Raw genomic sequence first — 9,724 nt, forward strand, 5'->3', positions numbered from 1 at the left:
GGTGCGGTGCAATGTAAACCCACATGAACTTCCACACACTGAAAGCAACTTTGGAGGGTAAACCGAACTTATAAACAAAATCAACTTGTGTTGTGCACATATGTACATATGTATGCATATGTACACTTGCTGTGTTTTATCTTGTGCTACCAAAGGAGCATCTGCATGGATGCTGCCCAAAACAAAATGCAGTATTGCTGCAAATATTTGCAGCAATGTTGCATTTTGCATTCTGCAGCAATGTTGCAACACTGCTGCAAATATTTGCAGCAATGTTGCATTTTGCAATCTGCAGCAGTGTTGCAACATTGCTTCAAATATTTATAATAGTGTTGCATTTTGCATTCTGTAGCAATGTTGCAACATTGCTGCAAATAATTATAGTAATGTTGCATTTTGCATTCTGGAGCAATGTTGCAATATTGCTCCAAATATTTGCAGCATCTGCAAAGGAGCATCTGCATGGATGCTGCCCAAAACAAAATGCAACATTACTTAGATTCTATTAGGCAAATATTTGCAGAAATTACCTTTTTTGCACTGAAGGTTTAATTCAAACAGAAGTGTAATGCTGTGCTGCTGTGGAATCCATGCTGATGGCTGCAGGCTGAGTTTAAATTGCTTTGATGCATCAATAATATGTATTTAGGTAAATATTCAGATCCTTTGTGGCCCTTAAGGAAAATAATCATTCTTGTAAACATCAGCATTGTGGGATGACTTTTTTTTTCCTCGGGTTATTAAACGGGTTTCAGAAGAAGTAATACTGCCCTCCCAAATACTATATGATGATTAAAACAGTGATTCCAAAAATGTGGCTTGCAACCCCCTGGTGGGCTGTGAGAGGTCATTATGCCAAACTGGTGAAGTGGAACAGAGGCAGATTTTCATCCAACAAAACACATCAAACCCAGCCTTGAGTTTTCCACGTGCCTTCTGGCAAACTGTAGCTGAAACTTCACATCTCCTTTATATATATATATATATTTTTTTTTTCTGTCAATCCAGTATAAACCTGCATATAAATGGTGATGCCACAGACTAAAGATGTGACACTTTATGTGACACTTTTGCTTCAGCATAAGTGTCACTTTTATGTGACACTTGTCCTTGAGACAGTCCAGCACATAGTGACAGGCTACAGGATGCAAACTGGGACAACATACACTGAGAGGCACAGCCAAGTAGCTGGGATAGTGTACAGGAACATCTGTACCTACAGACTAGAAGTACCAAAATCCAAGTGGGGAACATCAAAAAAGATGGCTGAGAACAGTAGAGCTGAGGTGCTCTGGGACCTGAAGTTCCACACAGACAGGCTGGCGCTGTCCAACCAAACAGACATAGCAGGGGTTGACAAGGAGCAGAAAAGGTCAAGTGTGGTAGATGTGGCAATTCCAAGAAGTAACAGCAACATCAGAAAGAAAGAGCATGAGCATGAGATCAAGAAGTACCAGAGCCTGAAGGAAGAACTAGAAAAGATGTGGAAGCTGAAGGCTGCGATGGTCCCCTTGATGACAGTACAGCAGCTCTCTGAGTCGTGACCTCCAAACTGGGAGAATGGCCCCAACACAGTCCAGGTGCAACATCAGATACAGCACAGCACCCTCAAACTCCCAGGTCTCCAGGAGACACACACACCACCACACATTTACTTTATGATGCTTGTAATTATGGAATGATTTTGTCTCATGCAATTTATATTTGTTGGTTTACTTGATATGGTTTTACACTGGTTTTTGAGGTTTATATATATATATATATATATATATATATATATATATATATATATATGTGTGTGTGTGTGTGTGTATATATGTATGCTTTTTTTGAATAACTCTTCAAAGTCAGTTTTTCAGGTCTTTCCAGTGTCTGAACTTTGCTGATAAACTGTTCAACCAAACAAGGGCGTCCTCTAGTGGTAAAACAATCACTAACTGAAGCATTATTTAAGATGTGGCTTCACAATCTGTTGTGGAGTTTCATTACTCTGTCCACAGCAAGTTCTGGGTTTTTTTTTGTTTGTTTTTGCCCTGCAGTACATTTTGGTGATAATGTAATATTCACGATTAAATTGTTTAAAATAAAAAGGCAATATCCATTTTGATGTAAGCCAACCTGATATTCTGATCAGACTGTGTCCCTAAAACAGGAGGATCTGCTCAAAATATAAACTTTAGATTCTGAGATGTTTGACTAAAGTCCACAAATTTTGAAAAGTAAATGAGCTGAAATTGAACTTAGCAAAAAAAATAAAATAAACACACAAGAGGAACTTAAGTTACTGTAAGACTTTATTTTCTTAAATACCACAGAATATTAGTAGTCATTGTCACACTGTAATTTGTGCAAAAGACATTCTGGTCCCTCTTATGCCACTTTCATAATAATACAAAAAGACTGGATGGCATCAGTGGCTACATTTACACACAGAGCTCCAGATTCCTGTCACACAGTGAACAATGCAAGAAGGTGAGGAAGAAAATCAGAACATTTCCTAAATATTTTTTTTTTGTTGTTTTTTTTGATGTTTTAAAGGGGTCATATTATACAACTTTTAAACACACTATTATAAGTTACTATAAATATTATAAAGTAACATCAAAGCTTGCAACCAAAAAAAAAAAAAAAAAAATTAATTCTGAAATGATGCATCCAAGAAAACATTATTTTTTCAGGTGTCATGAAAGAAGGTAGTACTCACTACCGCTCCTCTGCCTTCACAGAGGGGGCGCTTTTCTCCATCTTTCACCCACAGAGTGTGTGGATGTGTCACAAAGACCACAGGTCAGATTAGTGGGCATGCCCACACGTGGATGTTTGCATAAGTGACAGAATTCTAAAATGAGCTGTTTCAGGTGTAAGTTTTATTATAGTAGCGGAATTTCTGCCCTATCTACAGTACAAGTCTTAAGTGCACATTGCAACTGCATTTAGGGCGTGTCCGACTCCACTTTGCTATTTACAGTGCATTTGGAAAGTTTTCACAGCCCTTCACTTTTTCCACATTTTATGTTACAGCCTTATTCCAAAATGGATGTAATTATTTTTTTCCTCAAATTTCTACACACAATACCCCATAATGACAATGTGAAAAATTTCTTTTTTTTAGATTTTTGTAAATTTATTTTAAAAAAACCTAAGAAATCACATGTAATAAGTATTCACAGCCTTTGCCATGAAGCTCAAAATTGAGCTCAAAAGCTTAACTGGAGTCCACCAGGGGTAAATTCAGTTGATTGGACATGATTTGGAAAGGCACACACACCTGTCTACAAATAAGGTCTCACAGTTGGCAGTGCATGTCAGACCACAAACCAAACATGAAGTCAAAGGAATTCTGTCGACTTCCGAAACAGCACTGTCTCGAGGCACGAATCTGGGGAAGAGTACAGAAACATTTCTGCTGCTTTGAAGGTCCCAATGAGCACAGTGGTCTACATCATTCCTAAATGGAAGAAGTTCGGATCCACTCGGACTCTTCTGAGAGCTGGCCGCCTGTCTAAACTGAGCAATCGGGGAAGAAGGGCCTTAGTCAGGGAGGTGACCAAGAACCTGATGGTCACTCTGTCAGAGTTCCAGCATTCCTCTGTGGAGAGAGGAGAACCTTCCAGAAGGACAACCATCTCTGCAGCAATCAGGCCTGTATGGTAGAGGGGATAGACAGAAGCCACTCCCTAGTAAAAGGCACATGGCAGCCTGCCTGGAGTTTGCCAAAAGGCACCGGAAGGACTCTCAGACCACAAAAAACAAAATTCTCTAGTCTGATGAGACAAAGATTGAACTCTTTGGCGTGAATGCCAGGCATCATGTTTGGAGGAAACCAGGCACCATCCCTACAGTGAAGCATGATGGTGGCAGCATCATGCTATGGGGATGTTTTTCAGCAGCAGGAACTGGGAGTCTAGTCAGGGTTGAGGGAAAGATGAATGCAGCAATGTAGAGACATCCTGGATGAAAACCTGCTCCAGAGTGCTCTTGACCTCAGACTGGGGCGACGGTTCATCTTTCAGCAGGACAATGACCCTAAACACACAGCCAAGATATCAAAGGAGTGACTTCAGGACAACTCTGTGAATGTCCTTGAGTGGCCCAGCCAGAGCCCAGACCTGAATCTGATTGAACATCTCTGAAGAGATCTGAAAATGGCTGCGCACCGACGCTCCCCATCCAACCTGATGGAGCTTGAGAGGTGCTGCAAAGAGGAATGGGCAAAACTGTGCAGAGATAGGTGCACCGTGGCATCAAATTCAAGAAGACTTGAGGTTGTATTTGCTGCCAAAGGAACATCAACAAAGTACTGAGCAAAGGGTGTGAATACGAGGTATGTTAGAAAAGTATCCGACCTTTTTATTTTTTTCAAAAACCATATGGATTTGAATCACGTGTGACTGCATCAGACAAGCTTGAACCTTCGTGCGCATGCGTGAGTTTTTTCACGCCTGTCGGTTGCGTCAGTCACCTGTGAGCAGGCTTTGTCGTTTTTTTATTGCGAATAAATGTCTGAACGAGTTGGAGCTTTGCTGCATCAATTTTTTTCCAGAAACTGTGAGAGACCTCCAGGTGGACACCGTTCGGAAAATTAATATGGCTTTCAGGGACGATTTTATATGGATTATACAGATTAAGGAGTGTTACTGCCACTTTAAGGACGGCCCACAACTGCTGCAGATCGACATGCTCAGACCCCACTGAAACAACCAGATCATTTCCAACATGAAGGCTTTGTTGATCCGGGACCTCGTCTGACTTTCACAAAAAGGCAGAAGTCGTGGACATCAGCACTTTTTCGGCACATTCCACTGTTACAGGAGTTTTTTTCATGGAAAGAAAAGCGGAGGGACACACCACAGAGCCGTTCATTACGCGGGACAAAACCACCTCGGTGTTGGTCTCACAGGACGGCTTTCAGGTGGATTTCAGGTGGATTGCGGCTCCACCGCAACGCATGGAACTCCTCCACACGTCTGTCTTAATGTGCTGATGTCCACATCTTTTCACAATTCCTGTGCTAGTCAGACGACATACCGGATCAAGACAGCGTCCAGTTTAGAAATGAACGGCACATTCCACTGTTACAGGAGTTTTTGTCATGGAAAGAGGAGCGGCTCCACCGCGCATGGCGCAAAGCAACGCCGTTATGAAGCCTTCCAGGACATGTTCGGGCTTGTCCAGCTCATGCACAATCACAATCGGATAATCACACAACTGAAAAGCAACCAGAATCCATCTGAAATCCACCTGAAAGCCGTCCTGTGAGACCAACACCGAGGTGGTTTTGTCCCGCGTAATGAACGGCTCCGTGGCACATCCCTCCGCTTTTCTTTCCATGAAAAAAACTCCTGTAAGAGTGGAATGTGCCGAAAAAGTGCTGATGTCCGCGACTTCTGCCTTTTGTGAAAGTCAGACGAGGTCCCGGATCAACAAAGCCTTCACATTGAAAATGATCTGGTTGTATCAGCGGGGTCTGAGCATGTCGATCGGCGCTGGGAGCGCGCCGCGCTCTCAGCAGTTGTGGGCCGTCCTTAAAGCGGCAGTAACACTCCTTAATCTGTATAATCCCCATAAAATCGTCCCTGAAAGCCATATTAATTTTCCGAACGGTGACAACTGAAGGTCTCTCACAGTTTCTGGAAAAAAAATTGATGCAGCAAAGCTCCAAATGTTCAGACATTTATTCGCAATAAAAAAACGACGAGAGGGGTGGACCAGTGCCCACACAAAGCCTGCTCATAGGTGAATGACGCAACAGGCGTGAAAAAACTCACGCATGCGCACGAAGGTTCAAGCTTGGCTGATGCAAGCGCACATGATTCAAATCCATATAGTTTTTGAAAAAAATAAAAAGGTCGGATACGTTTCTAACAGACCTCGTCCTTATGTACAGGTGATTTATTTTTAATAAATTTGCAAAAATAAAAAAATAACTTTTTTCACATTGTCATTATGGGGTGTTGTGAGTAGAATTTTGAGGGGGAAAATGAATTTATTCCATTTTGGAATAATACTGTAACATAACAAATGTGTAAAAAGTGAAGCACTTTGAATACATTCCAGATGCACTGTGTACTGTGCAGTGTGTAATCTGAAAACAATGTTGAGTCCACAACACAAAAGGGTTATATTTAGTACATATATAGTTACATAATTAGTCATGGATGTGTTTTGGACATAACACAAAAAACTGCCTTCAACAGTCAAGTGCACAAGCAACTGGTGCAGCGTTAGTTACACAGCAAAGTCAGAAATGAGGTTTTTTTTTCTGGCTAAGAAAGGCTTCTGCAGACAAAACAGCAAATCCTGAACTCCCTTGCACTTTTGCACCCAGACTAGTCTTTGGAGGAAAAAAAAAATCAGCATAAATATATGGTACACACCAGTTATTAAAGTTTTCTATTTTCTTTTAGCATTTCCGATCATTAACTGTTCCTTTTCCCATCTGGTTTCGTTGTAGTTTGCTATGCCAATGCACATTCCTGGGTACAAGCAGTGTAGTAAGGCATGTCTGTATACTGCACCACGGAAACAGCAGAAAAACTCAACATTAAACCCACTTTTTGGTGGTCTGTGGTGCAATCGATTTCTGCTGCATTATGATACCAGTGCACTAGCACTATTCCTAACCACACCTCTTTTCAAGAACATGTGCACAGATAACATCTGTGTCAGCTGGAAATGATCACTGATTTGCACTGTGCACTACTTTGCACCTAGTGGGAGATAGGGCCCACTGAGTTAAAAGAGTGTGTTCAATATTAAACAGCACTAAAATGAAATAGGCCGATATAATCAAATGTTTAAAGGGTCGGTGGGTTTGATCCCTGAGTGTGTGTATTGAAGTGTCCTTAAGCAAGACAGTGAACCCCTGAAATGCTTCATCTTGGGGACAATACTCCTGTCCATCCCACATAAATGTGGTATGAAGATGAAGAGCGAAAAATAAAAATGCACAATTTGACCCCTTTAAGTATCTAGCTGCCAAAGAATCACGTACAATTTGGCAAGCATTCTGCAAAAGCTTATCAGAACAGAAGTGCACACTGACAAGTTATTCCCAATTATGACACTAAAATGATTCAAGACACAGTATGTCCATAACTACATGAACATAAGAAATCTGGGCGAGTGTAAATATAGCCAGTGGTGTCAGCTCCACAGTGTGGATTCAGGCAGTGCAAGATGAGACCAGGTCAGCAATGACAGGTTCAGATTCAGGGATGTTGAAGTTAGATCACATTGGTATTGTGTGGGCAGTCACTTCAGGACATCATTCAAATAAAAATACCATTCCGTCACTGAATTCAGCCATCAGTAGTACCATCACCGAAGTAGGAACAAATTCATTGGCACATTAAACACTGTCATGAACACAGATCATTTCTGACATTAGCATTTCAGATTTTGTGAGATTAAAATCTCAAACAGATTATCAGGGAGCTGTAAATTATATTTCATGACAAAAGCCCTCAAAACAAAGAAGGAAAATATAGGGCAGGTATCAATGCTACAGCATAAAATGACATATTCATAGCTATTAAATTAACACACACAGAGAAAGAAGGCTGCAAATATAGGAATGTGCTGCATTCCATCAGAAAACACATATTCAGCTCAGAGTTGTTTTCGGTGGAGAGAGAGCTAAAACCAAACATCTTTCTGAAGGAAATCGTCTTATTTACAGTGGAGGAAATAGTGCAAGGCTTTCATGGACATTCACACTGAACATCTACAGTATATCTCAAAAGACATGCTTGGAGGCACATACATATTCATCATACAACAACAAAACAAGAAGCAAAACACCAGTTAGCCACAGCTTTGTGAGTCAAATAAACCTGATCGACCGGCGACAAAAACAAAACAGGCAAAGGTGCTGACATCACAGGACGTGAAGAAGGCAAAAGCTGAGGTTTCACCCCTTTGAATTTGAAGAATTACCTTTGTCAATACACAAAAGAGACATCCAGAGTCTCATTTATCTTGCAGCCAGTGTTGAGTTCCAGCCTCATATAACATCATGATGGATTATTCAACCCAGAAACGTCTCCTTCTTACATGAGAATATTTAGTTTTCAAAGTGGGTTCTCACTTTTGTGCCACGCTGTCAGCATCTTGATGAATATAATTTTTAATAAAATTCCTTGCTTTGACATTTAAGTAATTTTTTTTTAAATCAAGTGTTTCAGAAGCATACTTCAACATTAGCTGCTACCTCACAACATAATTATTTTAGCAAAAGCAAATAAATACACAATAAAACCTGAGAAGTTAGTTGTACTCAAACATTTTGTAAGGAAATCGATCACCTCAAACCACTTATTTAATTCACTCAAATAAATTAAACGTCAAAGCTTATTTTTACTAAGTAATATTTCATTTCTATTGGCTGCTTCTATTCTCACAACTGACCTGTATGTTGGTTAAAGTTCTACAATGAATGGTCTTCCAGATGGAACTTCAGGGGCCCTATCTTTAAAATCCATGGCGTACAGTCTACAGTGGTATAGCACAAGTACATTTTGGACTTTACTACTATTTCTGGACTTTATTACCACTTTACTATTTCGGTGCCATTTGAGAAAAAAAATAAGGTGCATCGGGGTTGGATTCGTATGCTTATTCAGTCATGCGTGTGTTTTTGGAATGACATGAAATAAACCAATCATCTGTATGTATTTATGTTCGGTTTCTTTTAGTGGCCATTTTGAAAATCGCATACTATGCCTACTTAATTTGCGAATTTCACTGGTGTCCACCCCTTAAATTGTTCACTATAACCTAAAGATTAAGTGGGAGAAGTTTCATGCTTTCTTCAAAATGTGAACAACTGACCCATTTGTGGCACCTTAGAACCTGTACTATGGAGGTTATTAAATATTTACTTCCTTTTCTTTTCAATTAACTCATGCAGCCTTGTATCATAGATGCTGGAATTAAACAGCAAAAGAAAATGATAGCACTTGTTATATGCATTTGTGCAAAGAAAGTACACTGTTTGGGGATAATGGCACAGATGCCACAACATGTTGTTCTGGGTCTAGAAAGCTGGTGGATCACACTCTGAGTTCTTCTGCATGTCAAAGTACCATATTATCCAGACTACAACTTGCCAAGATTTAGCTTCATATTGAAGCAATTTGTGTACTTCTAATGACATTTTCATCTGTTCTGTGATAATAAGAAGCAGTTTGCTCTGAGCTCTTTTGGCCTAGTTCAGTAACATTAATTAGCTCGTTCGCCTTTGTTTGCTAATGCATTATAAATAAATGTGCTGATTAAATTAGCTTTGTTTCTTGTTGCATTAAGCGGTAGCACCAGGTTTACAAACAAATGCAACGTATTGATCAATGCAATATATTTATTTATTTCCTCTTAACGATGCATTTTTTTGGTGAATGCTACTAATACTCTGGTGCAACATGTAGTCCAGAAAATACAGTATCCTTGATAAAGATGTGAAATGTCAACATGCTCTGCGTGAGGAACCATGGAATTTTAAAGTAGTTGACAGAGTTTTATGAATATCTGCAATGTACTTGAAAATATAATTTTTTAACAGTAAACCATGCACTAAAAAACTGACTCATTGGACTGGATTTCCATGTAATAAATATATGTAGTCACAACTAAATTAAATTGTCTTGCATGGATGTGCTTTATTGGAGTTGGGGCTACATATATTTATTAGATGGAAATCCTGCACATAACTGAATTTTCATCAAAT

Source organism: Thalassophryne amazonica, chromosome 7, assembly GCF_902500255.1.
Source record: "Thalassophryne amazonica chromosome 7, fThaAma1.1, whole genome shotgun sequence".
NCBI classification, from domain to species: Eukaryota; Metazoa; Chordata; class Actinopteri; order Batrachoidiformes; family Batrachoididae; genus Thalassophryne; species Thalassophryne amazonica.